The sequence below is a fragment of the Panthera tigris genome, chromosome B3, assembly GCF_018350195.1.
Source record: "Panthera tigris isolate Pti1 chromosome B3, P.tigris_Pti1_mat1.1, whole genome shotgun sequence".
Taxonomy (NCBI): Eukaryota; Metazoa; Chordata; class Mammalia; order Carnivora; family Felidae; genus Panthera; species Panthera tigris.
Window position 1 is genome coordinate 78,862,992 of NC_056665.1, and position 22,185 is coordinate 78,885,176.

General features: G+C 33.7%; 1 long non-coding RNA gene across 2 annotated transcripts in view; it reads right to left on the reverse strand.

The window, feature by feature from the left end:
* Positions 1-22,185, reverse strand: part of LOC122239247 — a 93,627-nt gene that overhangs the window by 7,341 nt on the left and 64,101 nt on the right. For both annotated transcript variants that reach the window (XR_006218194.1, XR_006218195.1), the window contains exons 4-5: positions 13,122-13,221; positions 6,819-6,911 (exon numbers count right to left, since the gene is read on the reverse strand). This is a non-coding gene — a long non-coding RNA (uncharacterized LOC122239247). The remainder of the gene's footprint in view (positions 1-6,818; positions 6,912-13,121; positions 13,222-22,185) is intronic.

Sequence of the window (22,185 nt, forward strand, 5' to 3'; positions counted from 1 at the left end):
TCTGAAGTAAAATCATTTTAACATGCTTTCTTTTCCCCTAGTAATTTTCAGAAGCATTTTTTCTAAGATCAAATTTTGACACTATCCTTTTTTTTTTCACACGATGATGTGACTCCTCCTATTATTAAACTTTATGGTTTGAAAAGTCTTTCTTATTTTACTGCCTCCAACATATTAGGTTACTTTTTTAAGAAAAGGTGAACATATTAGCATTACATAAAATGCTAAAGTGACAAAGAGTTAAACTAGGAATTTTAGATGAATACACTAGCAGTTTGCCATTCTGACAGCAAAAGCCAAGCTAGTGCTTTAAAAAAATGCAAGTTTGAAAAATGCAAATGGTGTTATCCAAATATGCAGCCATATGTCCATAATACACACATTTTGGGGGGAAAATTTGTAAGGATTTCTCTCACAGCATTGTATCTCGAAATGGTGGGATTTTTAAAAAATATATATAGTGCTCCCTAGATGACGGTAAGATATTGAAATTATCTTTCAAAATCTCCTATATACATTTTAGTGTAAAAAATTCATAATGTTTAGGTTTACACAGAAATTTGGCTCTATGTTTTAATATTCCATTTTGAGTAGGTGCTGTACTTCATCTCTAACATAGTCAGCAAAATCGTCCAATAATAGCCAGAATTTAGTCATAAAATTTTCAATTCAGACAAGTAAAGTTTAAAACATAGTCTCTGCGAATGATAAATTAACAGTCCTTGGAACTCAAGGTCTAAGGGACAGGGAAAAAGTATAATTAGTTTGAATAACGTTAAGCTGTGAAATTTGGATAACCTTTGAGCAACTTTGCTCTGTTGATCACAGCATCAGTAACAATAGGAGAGTGGAAGCCAAATGCAAGTGGTGAAACCACCAACAGGAAAATATCAATTAATCTTTTTCAATAGAGTTGAAGTATGGGTAATCCTCTCATTAAATAGTTTGAACCTTTTTCTAAGTAAACAAAGGAGGGATAATGAGTGATGTGGTCTGTCTTGTTTACATGGAGAATCTTCAAGAGGCTTAGCATAACCTCTCAACACAGAGGTCTTCTTAGCCACTGGTCACTAATTACCCTCTTTTAAAGGTATTTGTCTAAGCAAAGAGACAATGTTTTCAGACTTAATATGAGAATACCATTTAAGTGCCAATATTTTATACTTAAGCCAATATAGGAAGAAGTGTCAAAATCTATGGGATCCTCACAAACAAAACAAATATTATTTCCAACACATATTTGAATAAATGTTCATTTTCTTACAATCCTCGTCCAAAGAGTTACTTCTATTATAAGATATAATTCGTGTCTAACTGCTAGAGATAGGGTATAACTATTGACTGAACTATTCCATCCTCCTTAAGACCTCCAATCACTGAAAATTCTGGCTTGGAAGGGAGAAGAGAGGCCTGGAATTAACATTCGTTATGTCATCTGCCAACCAATTTGCCCTTGATATTTAAGCAATTTGAGAGTAAATACAATTTTTAGTTTTCTTGTCACCATGCAAGTGCCATTTCAAAACCACACGATACTTTCAAATTTCTGTATGATCCAAGCACCAATAGTCATTACCTACTGCTACAAATGCTTTTAATGTACCAGGTACACGAAACAAAAGTCCATCTACAATGGACCTACGAGGAGAGAATTTTACCCTGATCTTTAACCAAGGCCCACATTTGTTACCATGCTTATTCATAATGTAGATATCGCAGTGAACTTTTACATGACTCCATATATATGAATGAAATGAATATTAGTAACCTTGATGCCTGCAACAGTATTTTTCTAATTTCCAAAGGAGAGCCTGTGTAAGAAGTTAGAATTACTAAAATCATCAGAACAAAAAGTGGTCATAAAGAGGTGGTCAAAATTATGAATAAGCAACAAGAGAGACAAAATTCTTCAATAATTCCAGCCCTAGTAAGATGATTTTCATTTTTTTGCCATCAACTCTCAATAATTCACATTGACAGTGCTATTTGGATGCTCTCTCTGGATTCTGTTTTGTGGATTACAACATGAAAAGTAGAAGAGTTTTACAGGAAGAGTTAAGTACAAAAAGAACATTTCCATTTTCATGCCTGTGATCTGTGACTGATGGTTTTTTTTTTATATCTGAAAACTGTATTATTTATTTTGAAGTAAAATTTCATTTTTTAATGTAACAAATAAGCCATTAGGACATACACTTTATACACTTATGGAGTCCTATAAATCTATGATACCCGTGAGGATAAAACTTAAAAATAAACATGAGAGAAGTCTATGACTTTGTCATTAGTTGTCCAGTGTTTTAGTAATAGCTCATCTTGGAAACAACATTGAATTTCAGTATCAGAAATTTTCTTCTTTCTACATGTGAGTGCTTTATGTGCCATATAAAGTTAAAAAACACTATATACAATTTTTTTGAAAGTAGATATAGCTAATCATGTGATAGTGTACCAGTTGCTTAACTGAAGATTTCTACAAATTAGATTTTATTAAAAACACCTCTAAGAACCATTTTAGTTCTATGATCTATGAATATTGTGTAGATTTTTACATAGAAGAATCATGATTTCACTTATCGTCATATATTTTAATGCATCCCAATTATTTCTTTATACTCTTGATGGAAATGTTGTATTATTATAAAACTGTAGAAAAAATAAATATACATACATGGGTATATATATATTATATAAATATAGATATATGCAAAACAGGGAAATGCATATGAATAAAGACATGACATACTTTGAATTGATAATGCAGTTACTGTGGGCAAAAAAACAAAAAAATGCTTTTTAATAAAACAGACATAGTAGATATTTGCCCTTAGAATAATTTCTTTGTAGTGACACCAAAAGCTTAGTGTGTGTAGGAAAATTTAGTCAAAGTTTACTTTTGTTATACTTTGTGTGATTGATGAAATTCCACAGCATCTAAACACAAAAAACATCGTACTTATTAAAATCACAAACACAATATCCTTCCTGCCCTTATACTTGTTTATTTTCCAAGTTTCTGTTTGTTAGAGATTATCTATTATTGGAGAATTAATGTAGAAATGCATTTACACCTATACAGTCACCATTTGATTCCCAGATACTTGTGGAATAACTCACTGTTGGTTAAATGGGAGGTGTGCTGGCCAATTAGCATACAGTTGAGTTTAGTTCATTTACATATTTCTGTATCTATTCCTAGATGCTATTTTTTATGCCACCCAAAATGCTGTTATTTGGTTAGATTTTATTAGTTTAGTGATATTAGTTTAGTGACTATAATTATGAAATGCTATCATATAACAAATAGAAATAAAGCTTATTCTTTTAAATTACATTTTCTCTTAGGTATTTGTGATTTCTTAAGAAATCACACAACTTCAAAGATTATCAGTAACTTTGCCTATCTGCTTTTTAACATGTAGTCCAGAACAATATATCATTCACAGAAAACAGAGAAGGTATTTGGTATATTTGTTACATGAGTGAATGAAAAAAAAGTTGAGTTTTCATGCATTCCGTTTTCTAATTGTTAGCATGACCTGAGGACCAATCAGAGGCGTTTTTATCTTCTTCCTTTTTATAATGCAAAAGACAGCTTCAAAATCCTCAGAAGAACCTCATGGTGCTTGCCAAGCCCATTTCTCCCTGACATTCTTAAATACAATATTTCCACCATATAATCATATCATGTGATATAAAACCGAAAATTATATGCCTATCCTAGTTACTTAAACTCTTATTTCTCAGAATAAAAAAAAACCCTCTACATTTTATATATAATTTAATAGGTCTGATCCTCTTAGAAAAAATGAATTAGACCATTTACTTCGGGACAGACAATGTTTTCCCAAGTATGGTAAGACCGTGTCAAAATAGCAGAAAATTGTTCACTGATCTAAATAAAATTATTATGAATTGTTTGCCACCATCACCACACATGCACCCACAGATATAACCTCAACATCAGCAAACTCAGTTGCCAGTGAGGCAGGGAGGCTGCCATAACACCATGAAGAGAAGATGGAGGGTTGGTCTGCACACAGAAACAAGCTCAGTAATTACCTCAAGAATATCAGTAGAAGCAGAGCACCAATTCTGTCCCTGATTTTACCGTAATCGATCTCTTGTAGATTCTTGAAAAAAAATGATATTTTCCACATGATAATTACCTTAGCTTCATTATTTAAAAAGGGAGACCCTGAGAACTCTGGGATAGAACCCATTTAGGGAAACCTCTCCTCTACGATCCTGACCTCTCTGCCTTTTTTACAGCGAAGAGAGAAGACATTCATATTTTTTCAGCCCCTGTTCTCCTTGCTTTGAGTGAGGGGGAATGAGACACTTTAAGCAGTAAAGAGAAAGAAAAGTCACAAATGAATCACTAAGTGGAATAAAATCTGTGCTTTAATCAAAACTTTCTGTGACTCATCGATATTTTTTTCTCCTCCACAATATACCATGGTGAAGTCACTGTCTTAGTCACTCAATCAAGGGAGAATTGAATTTGAGTTCATTTCTGAAAATGAAGTCATAAAATTTCCCTGAGTGAAAAATGACGAACTATATTAACTCAGTTTGCATACATCCCAAATAAGGCAGGGAAGAAACTTGATTTGTAACTGTTGATGTCACTAGAATTCAAAGATGTGTAAAATTCCTAAGCTTATTTTCCATTCAAATGTGATGAAAGAAAGTACTTTCTTCAATCCTGTGGATTTCCAAACTTAATTTTTTTTTTCAAACACAGTAGCTAATTCCTAAGATTTATTCGATAGGGCTATGATATGGAAAAAAGCAAGAAAAAAATGTGATAAACAGAATGGGTCAATATTTACAAAATTCATATTCCCATCTAAAAAACATGCCTATTAATATATAGTAATTTATCTGTGTCTTTGTAATCAGCAAGAACTTTTAAATTGGTCACTCAGCATCATATAGTCCTCATTGATTTATCCTAACTCAAGTTAGAACTATAACCTCAATATTATAAAATAGAAAATATTAAGATTTTATATATATAAACAAAAACTATATATAATATATATGTATTATATATACATATATACATGTATTACACACACACACACACACACACACACACACACACACACACAAAACAACTTGCAAGAGCTCAGAACAAAAATTAGCAGGTTTTTCCATGCACAGATTTTATTGGGACTCAAAAAAAGGCTTTATAAAGACCAATTGAAACTATGGCCAAAATAAAATGAGAATTGGTCATTAAATCAAATGAAATATTCTCCTTCATATATCAGTTGGACTTGAGTTCCATGCGCATGGGATACTCCATGGGATTGTGGAGGAACTAAGGTATTTATTATAAGAAAATGATTGCACTCTCTAAAACTGCGCAAAAAAACCCCAATTCCTATGACATTGTAGGTAAAATAGGTATAATACATAAGAAAAAAATCATTACCATATTCTCTGAATTTAGATTTATAGATATTATTGAATAGATATTCTTGGTATATTTATTTGGTTGAGAATATAGAAGTCTTAGTTTTATGTGTAATGAATGTCTTTTGACATTCTGAGAGGTTACAACCCTACAGGCTGTCTGTAAATAGTCCATATTGCTTAATTCAGTTTTGGTCAAATGAATTATCCAGAGTAGTTGTTTACTGCTTAGTTCAGCTGGGAAACTTCCAGCATGGAGTCAAGGACCCTTGTGCTTTAGAAGTTCATTCTGAAATGTCCATTGCTACTTTTAGGAAGTTCAGTGAATACGACTTTGGGAACTTAATCCCAATAAAGAAAGATCATCTCTTCAAAGTCCAGAAGTGCCATCATTTTGACCTTTGTCACACAGCAGAAAATGAAGAGTAGCACCATGTCCTTTCTTGTTCTCTTCCCTCTCCACGTTTCTAAGTTCTTGACCCTTCCGTCTTCCTCTATACAAGAGAAATGACCTTCTTTTATCTCTGTAATCCCCCCAATAAAGGCACTGAACCCAACTTCTTGGGGTTAATTATCTGATCCTCTCTGACCATCTTCCTACTCAAGCCTTTTGTGCTGTTAGAATTTCCCTCGGCTTGTTTTGTTGATTGCCCATTAGGTGGGACCCTAGCTGAGCAAACATCAGGCAAACAAAAAGATATATATATGGACTTTTTTCCAGAGTGACATATCCTCCATTTCAATCTCAGCCTAAAATGAGATTTACCTTCCTCTCTAACAAAGCCCTTAGGAGATTCTGTTCAAAAGCTGAGCCAAATGATTTTCAGGAAAGATGTAGTACTCACCAGGTTCTCAATTGACTACCTAGATTATTAGAAAACAGAATCATCCATTCACACACATTTTTGGGCATGCAAGACCAGTGATTTTTAATATTTTCTTTTAAAAATACACAGGAAATTCACTCTTTAAGTCAATGCAACTCAGAGAGACGGGAAAAGGATGGAATTTCAGAGCAAATAGCAAAAAGTGCATCCTTGTTTAGGTTATCACGTTTGCATAATTCCATTTCCATAAAGCAAGAATTTTACTCCATAGCACAGATGAGCCTTGAAGGGTAAGATATTTAAACTATGCATAGTTTACCTTGAAGGGCTTTTTTATAAGAATTTTTAAAAATTAATAATTAGTTAAGATGTGCCAAATCTACTTGTGATGAGCAATGGGTGTTGTATGTAAGTGATGAGTCACTAGATTCTACGCCTGAAACTAATGTTACACTCTATGTTAACTAACTTTAATTTAAATAAAAACTTGAAAAAAAATTAAAATTAAAAGATGTTCTGATTCTTATATTTTGAAAAACAGACAGATTTTAAAAAGAAAAGTTTTACCTTAGTTATGTTGATTTCAGTAGAATTTCCTTAAAGGCCTAAGGTATTTACATACTCCTCAACACCACTGAGTTTTCTATCCTTTCCTGAGTCCTAAAAAAATGGTGAAAGAAATAGATTAAGACTTGATAGTTGTTAGACTAGGTGAGTCTGACAATTTCCAGGTGAGTCAGAGAGCTCAGATTTACTCAGTATAAAAATCCTAGGTTAATATTTGGCTTTGTCCATTCTACAAGTGTAGAATTTACCACTCTGATTCTAATCAATCATGCCTGTAGTCTTTCTCTTTCCCACCACAGAATCATCAGCAACCAATGAAAGAGTCAGATTGCAAAGAACTAAGGGAAAGTAATCGTACTTAATTACTGATCATTTCCTCCAGAGTACAAAACTACACAATTTTCAGCTTTTGGGGCTAGCCCTGGAGCAAAATAATAATAATACCGCTAATAACATAATAAACTAAGGAGTATATTTCTCGAGAAAATGTAGCCTTACACAAAATATTCTCACAGGGAGGCATAAGGGTACAGGTAACCCAAATCAGTGGTGTTCTAAAATGGAATTGATAAGCTTTGTGGTTTTTCAATGTGACAAAGTAGTAACCCATATTCTAGACATAAATGTCTTCAGGATGGGCTTGAGGAAACAGGTGTCAATTTTGATAACATTCAATCTCATAAGTAAGAAACAGCCATCTTTCTCTTGCAATTGGTGTTTATGGGAAACCATGAATTCCTTAATGTTCTTCTTGGTTTATTCTAAGTATCAAGAGCAATGGACGAAGATGAGAGACGAATTCTGAGAAAACAGTATCTTTAGTAAGACTATACATTTGTAGGTCATAGAGAATTTCTAGATTTCAGTGACTCAGGCAAATATTTTTGCTAACATGTTTGATATCAGGTTATGTCTTTGGGAAATCACATTTTTTAATGTCAATCTTTATTATCCAAAGGAAAAGGAGACTTGGAAAATAGATAAAGAACCATATTTTTAATCTAATGAATCACATCCTAAAAAATGACAAGCAAGCACAGTAGAGACATAATAAAGATTTCCTATAGTTAAAATTACTAGTTATTTGCATAATCCCAACATCCGTCTGTTAAAACAATATGTACCCACATATTTTTTGTTTCAAAAAAGAACAGCAGGCAAAATAGCCGTACAGTTAAAATTCATGGATTTGAAAAAAAATTCTATATGATGAAGTTTATTTATGCTGAATAAATCCCAAATTTACTTTTTCTTTATTCAAAGTTTGAATATAGAACTGCTTCTTAGTTTTATGCCAACTTTTGAATAAATGAGTCATAGGAGGTAAAGCTATTGGTTGATAACAGAAAATATAATAACAGTACTCACATTTTGACATTTCTATTGTACCTTTCACCTTGAGAAAATCCAAGGCAATTAACCTAAAAATCATTTCTATACTGTTGGGATTTGTAAGCCCCAATTGAATCCAGTTATCTTCCAAGTTATCTAAAAGTATAAGTAGATCATCCACAGCCCTGTCGGCCTGTCAACCCACCTTACTGGCATTTGCTACCAAGAGGCCTCCAAGGACTGGTGCATGCACATGACCCTACAAATGATGGCCAGTTTCATGGAAATGAAGGAAATCCTGCCTTTTGTGATAAAATTCATGGGCCTTGAGGGCATTAGGCTAAGTAAAATAAGTCAGACAGAGAAAGACAAATACTGTATGTTCTTACTTTCATATGGAATCTAACAAAGCCAAACTCATAGAAACACAGTAGAATGGTGGTTGCCGGGGTCTAAGGTATAGGGGAAATGGGGATATGTCAGTCAAGGGGTATACACTTCTGGCCATAAAATGGGCAAGTTCTGAGATCTAATGTACACCATGGTGACTATAACCAGCAATGCTGCATTATATACACCTTAAGAGATAACACCACATATTCATTTAAAAAATGGTAATTGTTGGGGTGCTGGGTGGCTCAGTCGATGAGTGTGCAACTTTGGCTCATGAATTCGAGCCTCTCACTCTGGGATCGCTGCTGTCAGCATGGAGCTCACTTCACATCCTCTGCCCCCCTCTCTCTCTGTCCCGCCCCACCCACTCATCTCTCTGTCTGTCTCTCTTTCTCTCTCAAATAAATAAATATTAAAAAATGGTAATTGTGTGAGGCCATGGATGTGTAAGCTAAACTCATTGTGGTAAACATTTTGCAATATGTATGCGAATCATTATATTGTACAGCTTAAGCTTACATGTGTTATATGCCAATAATATTTCAATAAAGCTGGAAAAAATAAATACATATATAAATGATGCTAGTTTAAAATAATGATGGCCAGTTGGTCATAAAAGCTAATATTATTTTGTACCCAAGAATGAAACCATACAAATTTACTGACTTTATACTTTAGGGCTAGGCATACCTAGCTATTAAGCAGTTTATTTGTCAATCAAATAGAATATAAGTATCTTGAGGTATTAAGCATCCTTCTGTGTTATAGAATTCAAAATCTCACTAAGTACAAGAAGCACATAATTTCTGTTGTAAAAATCCTCTGTCTTAATATCCTCATTACATAGGCAATTCTAATGATCAGGTGAATATCTGCTTCTGTCTATACCCTTTAATCAGTAAACTTTATTTTTTTTTTATGTTGCAAAAGACATAAAATTTAGGTTCTTGCCTTCTGAGCTTTTACAGTTGATAAACAAAAATATACTAACATAATACTAAAGGTACTATGTCAGAATATAATTTCACAGTGCAGTAGGAACACAAAGGAAGAAAAAAGCAGATCTACCTGGGCATGAGAAAAGACTTCAGGGTCATAAAAATCACAGATAAATTGTTAAGTAAAAAAAAAAATTCAAATTGTAAAATTGTATTTACAGTATTAGCTCAGTTAAGTAAAGAAAAAATAGAAAAAATAAAGAGGTCGGTATATTAACTATGGTGCCTTTGCATACTGTAATGATGGGTGAGTCTTTGTTTTTTCTTTAACATACTCAGGGAAACAGGTAATATTTTCATGCTCGGGGAAAAACTCAAAACACCAACAAGATGTGTGGCATCTAGAATAAAACACATTGAGTCTACTTGAGGGAGAAGAGAATTTTTTTCATAATTGCCTAACTCTTATTTTAATTAACTAGCTTCAGTAAAGAGTCTTTTTAAAAAGAGAAGAGATAAAGAATACTAAATAGATCCATCTGAGAGACAAACTTAACAATCCTACTACCACTACAGTCAGGTAACATTAACTGTGTCACAACTGAGTGTATATCAGCTTCTAAAGTATAGCATTCAAGCACGTGAAACAGTATTTGTTTTAACACACTCTTTATGGAATGAATTTGAAAGACTTTTCTGAGTTGTCCTGAAGAGAAAAAAAAAAAGCATCCTCCCACAGCTGGTTCCTCTATTTTTGGCTTCTCCTATCCCTGTTTTCATGGCAGCTGAGAAATATTAATGTGAGAAAAGTATCTTTTATTTTAGTCTTTAGAAAGAACTCAACAGAAAACCCTGCATCTTTAGTAGTAGAGGGTAAGAATTCCAGGATCATACTGTGGGGAGTACATTCCCGGAACAATGTGTGGGAAAGAAAATGTTACATAAAGTAATATGTTTGACTTACATATGACTTTCCCAAAGCGTATGCTGTTTACATATAATGCTAAAAAAACATATTTCACCAAAAGTTAATATGTCCCCTAGGAATAATTACATAAAATAGGTGTATAATCAATCTCATACACATAAAAGGCAGAGTGGAAGAAAAAATTCTTTAACCCACCACCAATCAACAGAAACAAATGTTTACCAGATCCATTTGAAAATAGGAGAAACATTCAGCTTTATGAAAGACTTTTTCCTGACCCTTCCTATTAATTGTACACACCTATAAAATTAAATGCTTTAAAACATTAATCTTGAAAAAAGTAGTGATCACATTGGATCCAGCAAATTGGCAAATAAATAAATAAATAAACAAACAAACAGTACTGTAGTCATAGATCCAAGCCGCATTTGAAAGGGTAATGACAAGTTACTTCAGTTTTATTGACTCAATCAGATCATATGGTGAGTCATTTCCAGACATATCGATAAACTCATTGATTCCTCTCATTCTTGTAGTCACTGGACTATAGAAAAAAGGATCAGTAGCCATTTGACCTTCATTGTGTATTAAACAAACACCAGATGGCAAGGATTCATTCAGGAAATCCATTCTTTCTTTTTCATAGTCATGTTCACACTGCTGCTTCCCACTGAGCCTTTCTCTCTGCTTGTCATGGTGCCAAAGCTGCCTGCATAGCACCTTTCATGCATCACAGCTTTCAAATCTTGTCCCATTAGTTTCATTTTGTTTCCATCATAAATAATCTCCCACTTTCTCATACACTCTTTCATTATCTAATAATGGGCCGGGTCATTATACAAAGGAGCCAAGTATTAAAGGGTTAGTGAGTACAGTTTGTCCACTTGGTTTCTGGCCAGTGTATGAACTATTTATTAAACAGATAAATTTATGCAACTAAAAAAGGAGATCTAGAGGATGCAAACATCCCCATCCTGCTAACACATTTTAGCACAAGATACAGTGAAGACACTGGAATCTCAAATTGGAAACTTTAAAACACTATATACCATGAGTGTAACCTAACTCAACCTAATTATTTCAAGAAACACACAAAAGCAAATACCCTATCCTCTGTAAAATTCCGTCACAATTCCTCTCCTTGGCCATTCCCTACACTCATTTGGACATCAGCCAGCCATCCAGAAGTGTTGAAATGTTGGTAAAGCATTCACGAGCCAAGTGACTCCATTCTAAGAGTGTTATCCTATGACGAAATTTCACAGAGTCCAAGAAGGGAGACTTGTCTTTTGGGAGAATGTTGTATAGAGACAAAATAAGAAAGCTGGACGTTATGTGAGATTTATTGCCAACACTGCGAAGTTTAGTACAAACAAGGAGTGCTCCCTGGGTCTCAGTGGAGTGTCCTTCAGTGTTCACAGGAAGTTAAATATTGAACAAATAAAGTATTCTTACAGCTAGAATCAGTTTCTTCCATTATTTCAAGAAAAGTTAAGAAGTTTAGAATGCAGTGTGTAGGATGCTATAAATATAAATATGTCAGCACTGAGTTAAATCATCCCAGCCTATTATTCCCACAGGCAGGCCAATTATCAGGGGATAATTGGACTGATAATGAGCATTCTGACTGGTCGAGAGGTCCCTCTAGGGGTACAGCACCCCTTCCCCTTATAAGGCTATCCTCTGTGCCAAGAATGGCATAGGTTATAAGTGGGAACATTTAAAAGAATGTAGTATCTTTGAGAAAAATCAGTTTACGTTGATTGAAATAAGATGTTGAATACTAAATATTTTTTAATAAAGAAGCAAGGATACAAGCTATTTAGTAAAACACAATAGAGGTAACGCAATTATTTTGTTTGTTTTTTCAAAAAATATTCCATTGTGTGAAACAATTTCAACCATATTTAGAAAAATAAGAAATAAAGGATAAAAAGACCCACTCATGATTTCAACTCCCTAACAGAGCCAATTTAGTAATTTTAGAGTTTGAAATACATGTTTACCGCAAAGTCAGTTGTATCATTTGTGTAAGCAATTATTCCATTATTTACTGTTACATGTTGACAGTAAACTCATACTAAGCCCTGTCTATGCCAACATATTTAACTAAATATTTTCTGCCTAGATTGCTCTTTCCTGCCCTCTTTCAACAGATAAATGCTGTTTATTCTTCAACTTCAGCTTAATTTTCACTTCTTAGGGGACAGTTTTCCTCTGACTTCACAAAGATGAGTGCTTATATACCCTCTTACACATTGATTCTTCCTAGCCCTTAACATTGTATGTGATTATTTGTTACCCATCTCTTCCAGTGAACAGTGATCTCCATGAGGGCAAAGCGATTCGTCTTGCGCTTAGTATTATATCCCAGAATAGCACCTTGCACATAGTAAGTGCTCAATAAATAATCATTGAATCTCTGACAAATGAATGGATTTAAGCACTGTCTATGTCGCTCTAGATGGTGAGATCTGAACAAAGAGCAAGTGGTTTGTGTACCGACCCATGAACAAGAATACATAGAGCTAATGACAGAATCTGCCCTGATATTTCCATCACCTTAGCACTTTGTATCTTATGTCCTCAGCCCACTAGCCCTGTATAAAAAGAAAACATAAGAACTGTGAGTGATTATATAGGAAGGGGAAAAAAACTGGTAGAGAAAAAGAAACTGCATAAAGCTCTCAGAAACTGTCAGTAATTATTTACCTTCTACTTTGTTTTCCTTTGAATGAAAGAAATATTTCTTCATAGTTTTCAGGATGGCTCTGTTTTCACATACAGTCCTGATCTCAGAAAAGTTATAAACCTGAAAATAAATTAAAAGGACCTTATCATATACTGCTGGATTCCACAGAGTCAAATTACACAATACATAACCAACCATTTCCAACTGAACCTCATCACAAACCTTGCTTAAAATGTCGGTTCAGATTTTTTGAAAACTCGATTCAATTTCTTGTCAACATTCTCAAGGTTTGTCTTGTGTCTCAGTTTTGCCTCAATTATTAATACCACCTTAAATTCCATTTAAAAAAAGAACAATTCTTATTGTTTTTCATCATATAAATTGTAAGCCCAATTATAAATCTATACGAAAATAAATTATATGTTTTATCTCTATATTTTATAGTTTTAGGTTTTATGGAAATATATGCTTAAAAGTCTGAGGAATTAAATAATTTTGACATTTTTCACCAGGATATTTCATTAGATAACTCAGCCACACCATTTCAATTTTTTAAATTATAAACTTTTTTTGGAGCAGTTTTTCATTCACTGCAAAATTAAACAAAAGTACAGAAAGTATCCATATACTTCCCTATTCAAACAAGTGTATAATCTCCCTATCAACATCCCACACTATAGTGGCACATTTGTTACCCACATTTGATGAATGTACATTGACACATTATCACCCCAGGTCCATATCTTACATTAGGGTTGACTCATGTGTTGTACATCCTATGAGTTTTGACAGATATGTAATGACACATTTCCACCATTGTAGTACCATACAGAACGGTTTCACTGCCCTAAGAATCCTCTATGCTTCACCTATTTCTCTCTCTCTCCTCTTCAGTTCCTGGCAACCACTGATCTTTTTACTGTCTCCATAGTTGTTCCTTTTCTAAAATGTCATATAGTTAGAATCATCCAGCATGTAGCCTTTTCAAACTGGTTTTTGTTTTTACTTAGTAATATGCATTCAGATTTCCCCCATGTCTTTTAATGGCCTGTCAGTTCATTTCTTTTTCTCAATAAATAATATTCCATTGTCTTGATGTACCACAGTTTATTTACCCATTCTTCTGTAGAAGGACATCTGGGTAGCTTCCAAGTTTCAGCAGTTATGACTAAATCTGCTGTAAGAATCCATGTGCAGGTTTTTATTTTCATTAGCATGAGTAAACACCAAGTACAATTGCTGGATTATAAAGGAACAGTTACTTTACATACTTGCTAGTCTTTGGTATGTTCAGTGTCTAGGATTTTGGCCACTCCAATAGATATATAGTGGTATCTCATTGTTTTGCAATTACCTAAAGACGTATGATGTTGAACATCTTTTCATATACATACTTGCTTTCTCTGTATCTTCCTTAGTCAAAGTCTGTTCAAGTCTTCTGTCTTGAACCAGGTTATTTTAACCAGGTTATCTTCTTATTGCTTCTGTCTTGAACCAGGTTATTTTAACCAGGTTATTTTCTTATTGCTGAGGTTTGACAGTCTTTTGCATATTTTGGATGACAGTCCATTATCAGATGTTTCTCTTCTAAACATTTTCTCCCAGTCTTTGGTTTGTCTTGTCATTCTCTTGAATTGTCTTCTGCACAGCAAAAGTTTTTTGATTTTAAAAGAGCTCGGCCAATCAATTGGTGTTTTTTCAGGGTTTGGGTCTTTTGTGTTGTATCAAAAAGTCACTGCCATATCCACCGTTACTTAGGTTTACTCTATTTTATATTCTAGGAGTTTTATAATTTTGCATTTTACATTTAGGTTTGTGATCCATTTAGAGTTGATTTTTATGAAGAGTGTAAGGTCTATGTCTAGATTTATTTTTTTTGCATGTGGATGTCCAGTTGTTCCAACACCATTTGTTCAAAAGACTACCTTTCTCCACTGTACTGCCTTTGCTCCTTTCGTCAGAGATCAGTTGACTATATTTATATGAGTTTACTTTTGGGTGTCTGTGCTGTTCCTTTTATCTAGTTATCTATTTTTTCACTAATACCACACTGCCTTCATTATCATAGCTTTATGGTGGGTCGTAAGTCAGGCAGTGTCATTTTCCGACTTTATACTTCTTCAATATTCAGTTTGCTATTATGGCTCTTTTGAATCTCCATATAAACTTTAGAATCAGTTTGTTAATACCCAAAATGAGTTTGAGATTTTGATTGGGGTTGCATTGGATCTATAGATCAAGTTGGGAAGAACTTAACATCTTGACAATTTTGAGTCTTCTTATTCATGAACCAGAATATCTCTTCATTTATTTGCTTCTTTGATTCTGTTCAGCAGATTCTTGTGGTTTTCCTCACATAAGTCTCGTATATGCTTTGCCAGATTTATATCTAAGTATTTCATTTTGGTGGTGTTAATGTAAACGATATTATGTTTTTGATCTCAAATTCCACTTGTTCATTGGTGGTATTTGGAAAAGTGATTTTTCTTTTTATTGAAGTACAATTGACACGCAATGTTTCATTAGTCTCAGGTGTATAACATGGTGACAAGTCTGTATGTTATGCCACTGTCACCACAAGTGTAGCTACCAAACTGTCACCAAACAATGCCATTACAATACCATTGACTATATTTCTTATGTTGTGGCTGTTATCCCTGCACCTTATTCATTTCATAACTGGAAGCCTGTATCTCCCACACCCCTTTGGCAACCATCCGTTTATTCTCTGTACTTATGGGTCTGTTTCTGGAAAGCAAATGACATTTAACCTTGAATCCTGCAAGCTAGTTATAATCCATTATTAGTTTCAGGAGGTTTTGGTCAATTCTTTTGGATTTTCTACATAGACAATTATGCAACCAAAAGTTGTGCTCTATTTATTCTCTCAATTTTTGTTTGTCTAAGGAAGTCTTTATTTTCCCCTCACTTTTAAAGGATAATTTAATTTCACAGGGCACAGAATTCTAGGGTAGAAGCTTATTTTCCCTCAACACTATTTCACTTCACTCTCCTCTTACTGGCATGGTTTCTGAGGAGAAGTAGGATATCATTTTTATCTATGTTCCTCTATAGGTAAGATGTTTTTGCCTTCTGTCTTCTTTCAGGACTTTTTCTTTATCTTTAATTTTCTAAAATTGAATATACTATGCCTAGGTACAGGATTTTTTTATGCTTATCTTGCTTATTATGCTCTGTGCTTCCTGGATTTATGGTTTAGTATCTGACATTAATTTGGAGGATTTTGTCATCATTAAGGCTTTAAATGATATTGCCATTACGTATATGCTACACTTTTTATTGTTTTCCTATAGTTCTTGGACATTCCTTTTTTTCAGTCTTTTTCTCTTTTAAGTTTTGAAATTTTCCATTGCCATATACTAAAGCTCAGAGATACTCTCCTCAGCTGTGTCCAGTCTACTGATGAACCCACTAAAGCATTCCATATTTTTGTTACACTGTTTTTGATAACTAGAATTTTTTTTAAGTTTATCTATCCCATTTTGTTTTTTGAGAAAAAGAGAGAGAGCGCATGCATGTGCAAGTGTGCAGGGGAGGGGCAGAGTAAGATGGGGAGAGAGAAAATCCCAAGCAAGCTGCAGACTCCAGGCTCAGTGTGGAGCCCAATGCAAAGCCAGATCCTATGAACCATGAGATCATGATCTGAGCTGAAATCAAGAGTCAGAGGCTTAACCAACTGAGCCACCCAGGTGCTCTCTAGGATTTCTTTTTAATTCTTTCTTGTATATTGCATCTCTCTGCTTACATTATCCAGCTGTTCTTGCATGTGATTTCCTTTTTCCATTAAAGCCCTTAGCATATTAATGAGAGGCATTTTTAAAATTCCCGTTCTGATAATTCCCACCACTAGATTATAATTTCCGTGAAGTTAAGAACTGTATCTCTTTGCTTCCCTGTCATTTCCAGAGCCTGGGATATAGTAAGTTTGCAAATATTTATTGAATGAATGATTCCCTCAAAAGTGAAAAGGATTTTCAATCAAAGTGACTCTACGTCTAAGATGTCAATCAGTTTGGATAGTTTTAAAACTCAATTGACTTACTTTATTTGACTAGCAAAGGCATGCAGTCAAAATGTCTTTATGTAGGCATAATTTATGTGATATCTTCTCAATAATATAATTATATGTAAAGTTATTTTCATATCTCCAAAATATTTATGCAATGATATAATATAATCAAATGCTAGAACACAATATGGGGCAATTACCTCAATGAAATTCAGTAATATTTTAAATATAATCATATTACTATAGAAATATTTATTCTATACACTGTCTGAAATTTAATAAAATGAAATGTTATGGCTAGAAAATAAAACACTAAAAACTTAAAAAAAAAACTTGTTATAACTGGGTAGTGTAAATGTAGGTATTATTTTCTCTTTACACTTTTTGATGCTTTCCAAGTTTTCTACCATGAATACATATTGATTTTATAATAAGGAGAGATATTTTTTAAAACAAAGAGTATTTTAAGACACTAAAAATACAAATATAAATTGCATAGTTAAATTAAAGAGAGAAAGGTTAGGAAGAGTGGTCTATTCTCTCCTTTATCTTACTACATTGAGTACAAATGTGGAAATCTTCTGTCATCTCCATTTTGACTCCCGGTTCTAAAACTGTTAACTCATAGGGGTGAGTGATTTAATTATTATATCCTTCCTTGTGTCTTGATGTAAAGTTTTTTTTTCTTTTTTTTAAGCTTATTCATTTATTTTGAGCGGGTGAGGAGAGGCAGAGAGGGAGCAGAAGAAAGAATCGCAAGTAGGATCCATCCTGTCAGTGTGGAGCCCGATGCAGGGCTTGATCTCACAAGCCATGAGATCATGACCTGAGCCAAAATAAAGTCAGGCGCTTAACTGACTGAGCCACCCAGGCACCCCACTGGTATAAAATTTTATTAGCATTATTTGGAGGCTTTTTTTTCTATCTCATATGTATTAAGTAGTATACTTTGTTAATAAACTTTATTTTTAGTACATTTCAGATTTATAGAAAAATCATGAAGACAGTAGCGATTTCCCTATACAACTCTGTACCTTGTTGTCCCTATTATTGACATCTTACATTAATATAGTATTTTGTTACAATCAATGAATCAATATCGATGTACTATTTTTAATTGAAGCCCATACTTTATTCAGACTTCCTTGGTTTACTCAATGTCTTTTTTTCACTGTTTTTCCTGAATCCTATCCAAGGATAGTAAAATGTAACATTACATTTTACTTGTCAGGTCTCCATAGACTACTCCTCACTTTGACACTTATCAGAGTTCCCTTGGTTTTGATGACCTTAATAGTTTTGAGGAATACTGATTAAGTATTTTGTAAAAAGTTCCTCTATTGGGATTTGTCTGATGTATATCTCCTAACTAAATTGGAGTTATATGCTTTTTGAGGAGGAAGATGATAGAATTGAAGTGCCATTACCCTCACATCCTATCTAGATAAAATCAACAGGATTTATCACTGTTGATGTGAACCTTGATCACCTAGCTGAGGTAGTGTTTCCCAGGCTTCCCCACAGTCATGTAATTGTTCTTACCCTTTTCCACACTGGACTTTTTGGAAGGGAGTCACTATGCACAGTACTCACTTAAAGACTGGGAAAGTACGTTTCATTTCTTTGGGGGCAAAGAATTTCTATAAGGGATCTTCATCTATTCTCCTTAATTTATTCATTCAGTCATTTATTTATATCAATATGGATTTATGGTATTTATACTTTGGATAAAGTCCACTGCTACATTTTTTAATTCTCTGTTCGTGGTTCTAGTCCCAGTTTTTGAGAGCTCTTTCAGTTGGATTCTGTGCCCCTTTTAACATACCCTCATCAGAGTATGTGTGTGTGGGGGTGTGTGTAGCACTTCTCTACTTCCTGGTACTATAAGATGATCCAGGCTCATCTTGTATATTTCCTGCCTCAGATCTAGAATCAATCATTTCTATGTGGCACTCTGGTTCCTCTTATTGGAGAATGGTATTAAAAACCAAGATCTGGGCACTAGGTGTGCTCTTTGCTAATGGAGTGCCACTTCTTTTAGGCACTCTAAGTTGTCAGAGCAAATAAATATTTGTGTGCACGTTAATCCATGTATATACAGGTATCTATATCTATAAATACTATATATAACCATCTATATCTATATTAAGCTAAACATAAATTCATACTAATGTCTTCAACTCTAATCCATTACCACATTGATCACCTTATTCTTTTTCCTTTGCTTATTAATTCTAATTCTGACACTAAGAAAGATGACTCCACAATTCACTATTTACTTAATTATTTAATTCTAATATACATGTATGGCAGTATGAGAAGTGTTAACCCATAGTCCCATGGAGAAAAAACACTTTATAAACCATAGTATAGTGCTCATGCATGGTTCTTCTACCTTTAGACTTACAGATTCTACTTATTTCCAAAGTTACTTAAGTCAGCACCTTTTCTCCCCACCACCTTCAGTTAGAGTTCATATACTGGTAACAAGGTTATATTTTTTTTATCACCTATTTCATTCCATCCTGAGATCTCAGGATCTCCTAAATAATTTTTTTTTAATTTTCATACATTGTTTTATTCTTCATACAGCACTGTTCCATAGGTTTTGACAAATGCAAAATATATATGTCTACCACTGCAGATTATGCTGAACAGTGTCACTACCCTATAAATGTTCTGTGTTTCACCAATTCAATTCCTTTCCTCCCTCCTTGCAGCCACTGATATTTCTACCTTCTGTAGGTTCTCCTTTCTGAAATGTCACATGATTAGAATTATATAGTATATAATCCTTTCAGACTGGCTTCTTTAATTTAAAAATATATATTTAACATTTATCAGGGTGCCCAGGTGGCTCAGTTAGGTTAAGCATTTGACTCTTGATTTTGGCTCGGGTCATGATCTCACAGTTTGTGACTTCAAGCCCAACATCAGGCTCTGCACTGACAGTGCGGAGCCTGCTTGGGAGTCTCTCTCTCTCGCTTTTTCTCTCTGCCCCTCCCATGCTCGTATGCTCTCTCTCTCTCCCTCCCTCAAAAAAAAATACATAAATAAATAAAAACTTTAAAAACATTTAAAATTTATCTATATCTTCTCATGGCTTATTAGTTTATTTTTATCACTGAGTGGTATCCCATTGTGTAGACATAAAACTGTTTATTTACTTGTTGAAGAACATCTTGATTGCTTCTAGATTTTGGTGATGACAAAGTTGTTACAAGCACTGGAACAAGCATGTGGAATAAGTGGTGAAAAGAGTCAGATAAATATCTAGAAGCATGACTGCCTGTGATATAATCACATAGGTGGGAATATGTTTAGTATTATAAGAAAGTTTCCATTGTCTTCCAAAGTGACTGACTAGCATTTTGCCACCCAACCAGTAATGTTGCTCCAAATTCTCACCACCTTTGAGGTTTGTAGTGGTATCTCACTGGTATTCTAATTTGGAATTTTCTTTTTTTTAATTAAAGTTTATTTATTTATTTTGAGAGAGAGAGAGTGCGCAAACAACGGGAAAAGAGAGAGGGAATGAGAGAGAGAGAGAGAGAGAGAGAGAGAGAGAAAGAGAGAAAATCCCAAGCAAGCTCTGAACTGTCAGTGCAGAGCCCAACACAGGGCTGAAACTCACAAACCCTGAGATCATGACCTGAGTCAAAATCAAGAGTCTGATGCTCAACTCACTGAGACACCCAAGAGCCCCCTAACTTGGAATTTTCTAAAAACAAATTATACTGATCATCTTTTCATCATCATCCATATACTTATTTTCCATGTATATATATTCTTTGGTGAGTGTTTTTTTAATCATTAAATTTGGTTTTTATTTTCCTAGTTGTTGAATTTTAAGAGTTATTTGTATATTTTGTGTACAAGTTCTTTCTAGGTGTGTGTTTTGCAAATATTTCTCCTGGTCTATAACTATTATTATTATTCTCTTATGGTACTGAACTCAATTTGCTAATCTTTTGTTGAGGAGTTTTTAATCTGCATTCATGAGAGAGACTGATCTATAATTTTCATTCCTTGTAATATCCTTGTTGGCTTTGGTATTAGGGTAATGCTGTCCTTAAAAAGAGTTAGGAAGTGTTCTGTATCTGTATTCTGAAAGAGATTTTGGAGAATTGGTATTATTTCCTCCTTGAATGTTTGGTAGAATCCACCAATGAAACTATCTGGGCTAATGCTTTGTTTTTCTTGAAAGGTTAGTAAATGTTATTTCAATTTGTTTAATATATACAAGCTACTCAAATTAGACACTCACCTTTTTAAGTTTTGGTAGTGTGTATCTTTCAAGAAATTGTTCCATTTTTAAATATCAATTTGGGGGAATAGAATTGTTAATAATATTCTTTAGTTTTTCTATTCATGTACTTGGACCAGTAGTGATTATCCTTCTTTCCTTTCAGATACTATGAATTTGTTTATTCCCTGTTTTTATTTGGTTAACTAGCCTACAGGTTAATCAATTTTGTCGATAGTTTCAAAGAACCAGCTTTTGCTTTCATTGATTTTTCTACTGATTTCCTCTTTTCAATTTTATTGGTTTCTGCTCTAATTTTTATTATTTCTTTTCTCTGATTTGATTTAGGCCTACATTGATCTACTTTCTATAGTTTCCCAAGGTGGAAGGTTTTTTATATATTTTTAAAATTAATGTATTCAGTGCTATAAATTTCCCACTAAGCACTGGTTTTGCTGAATCCCATAAATTTTGATAGGCTGTATTTTCATTTTCATTTAGTTCAAAATATTTTAAAATGTCTCTTGAGATTTTTACTTTGGCCCATATGTTATTTAAAAGTGTGTTTGTTTAACCTCCAAGAATTTGGGATTTTTTCTAACTATTTATGTGCTATTGATTTCTAATTTAATTCCACTATGGTCTGGCAACATACCCTATATGGTATACTTTTTTTTAAATTGGTTAAGGTTTGTTTTACGACTGAGCATATGGTCTGTTATTAAGAATTTTCCAGGTAACCTTGAGAAGAACATGTATTCTGCTCGTGTTGGATAGAGTATTCTATAAGTGTTTATTAGTTTGGGTT